This window comes from Brassica napus, unplaced genomic scaffold (genome assembly GCF_020379485.1).
Source record: "Brassica napus cultivar Da-Ae unplaced genomic scaffold, Da-Ae ScsIHWf_465;HRSCAF=712, whole genome shotgun sequence".
Classification (NCBI taxonomy): Eukaryota; Viridiplantae; Streptophyta; class Magnoliopsida; order Brassicales; family Brassicaceae; genus Brassica; species Brassica napus.
The window spans coordinates 1-2,500 of NW_026016539.1; positions in this window are offsets into that span (position 1 = coordinate 1).

The window sequence follows — 2,500 nt, forward strand, 5'->3', positions numbered from 1 at the left end:
TCATTCTATCGGATCTACATAAGTAATGCTAGATCATACCTGCAACACTATGGAGCTTATAGCTCATCGGTCCTCCATTGACTCAAATTTCTCTTGCTTGACAGCTGAACCCCGATCACTCAATGATCTTACAAGGTCCTTATCGTGACTCCTGCATCAAACAACTCCCTAGGTACTTAGTCATAAACCAACCATCCCCACAGACATAAGTAACCTTTGAGGGTTGCAATGGCCTTTCTCGGTCATGCATATGGCCTTTCTCGGCTCATGCACAATCCGAAATCCTTTTGCCTATAGGCAATAGTACCAAGTCCATCTTCTGGACTGACAAAGCTCATTAGATCCTAAGTCAATCAACCAACCATCTCACATGACTTGGAACTGATGAGTCTTCATCTGGCCTGACCGGCCTTGGGACTTAACCCAGACAACATATATGATTGTTCATACCAACCGATGCATTCATTAATCAGGTTAGGACCGACACCTTGAACCATCATTCAGAGGTAAGGTCGTCCATACTCAACCATGATCAGATCTTACACGGCCTTCCTTGAACAATCACATTAGGCTCAGTATCTATGGTCTACGACACATAGTACTAGCCAACACACTTCGTAATGACTCTAGCCAATCTCGAAGCTATTAAACACCAAGGTTGATATCTAGAAGCATCACATCAATACTCTTACTCCAGCAACGTGACTATCCATACTAGTGTTCGGCCATCGAACCATCGTCATGAAAATGACCCGACCACTAGACTTGATAATCCATCGTCCACTTAGCATGTACTGATATAACCGGCCTTCCATTCCCATTATGTGGGTCTACGCCCTACATGATATGGCGCCTATTCTACTAACCAACCAAAGGTTGATCGTAAGATATCCCACTTAGCCATTGCGGCCAGAACCTTCATCCATTGACCATGGATTATGGTTCATACATCAATCATGTTGTACGGATTGCACTTAGCCTTAAGGCCTTCACTATTTCTTTACACTCATGTATTGACCTGTAGGACAACTTATTTCCATCATGTGGGTCCACGCCCAACATAATGCATTTGGTGTCCTTGTGATCATTGAACCACTCGTACCCTTTTCGGTCCTGTTCCGTTCGTACCCTTTCAGTCTCAACCCGTTTGTACCCTTTCGGTCACGAACCTTTCACATCCGATGGATCATGATACATTCGTACCTCATGGATCACGACACGTTCGTACCTCTTGGATCATGACACGTTCGTACCTCTTGGATCACGACATGATCCTTGGCAACACGCAACCTTGGATCACGATGCACCGTCATTGGTACCCTTTGGTCCTCGTACCCTTTGATACTTGCAACCATTGGTATCTCGTACCTTTTGGTTACTTGCATCCTTTGGTATCTCACAACCTTTGGTAACTCATGACCCTTGGCAACACGCAACCTTTGGCGACTAGTACCCTTTTGATCCAACCTATCCGCTATGGTTAGCAATCAACGTAACCAACCATGACCCCATGGTCTATGACGTGTTAATATGGTTAACTATCACGTTCCATATATATATATATATATATATATATCATATAGACATAATAATATAAAGAGACAGAGATAGAACCACTCACAGCCGCTATAGCCCTTACCAATTGGTCATTCCCTCTCTCCGCTAACCACCCTTGGTCCTTGGCACCTATTTCCGTCCAGGAATAGGTCTTCCTATTGGCCTTAGTGACTTATAAAAGCCACGGCCTCATATGGCTAAAGCCATACTCACCATGAATCGGATAGTGCCCTTATGGTTTGATCCCGGATTCTGCCCTTCTGGCTTGGATCCTCGTTTCTCATTGGGGGATCCCTTTGACTGAATGAGAATGAATTCATAATCCCTGGAAGTCCTTCCCTTTATATAGAGAACCAAAGGTCATGTGCGAAGAGTCACATCCCTTCGAAGCATCTTTTTGGGACAGATGTTGGCCATCGATTACAATCAACGGTCCAGATCGTACCTGTTCAGAAATAGAAGGTTCCAGACCTTATAGGCACGTCCAACCCAAGCCAAGACCTGGTAACCAAGCCCACGGCCTGCCCACAAGAGCCCAACGACTCATGGACTACATGGCCGGACCTCATGGCCCGCCACTGACCCGGACCCGGACCATCGGCCCAAAACTCGAACAGTCCGTCGAGCTGAGATGAGCTGACTCCCAGCTGCCTCAGCTGAGTAAGCAAGTAGTCCAGCTAGTTGAGCTGATTTAACTTGGAACGAGCTAGGCTGAGCTTGACCGAGCTACGTCTAGCTGATCGAGCTTCTTGTAAGCATCGCCCAGCTTCTATACAGCTTATCCTAGCTGACTTTTTTCTTTTATAAGGTTAAGTCTCAGCATCCTGACGTCCTTAACCTTCTATCTTGGCCATGAAACGCTAGCCTTTAAGGTCTTAAGACCGGCTGGTATGTTTCCCTCGAACCATGGCCGTCCCGACAATCCTATCCAGGATTGGGGGCG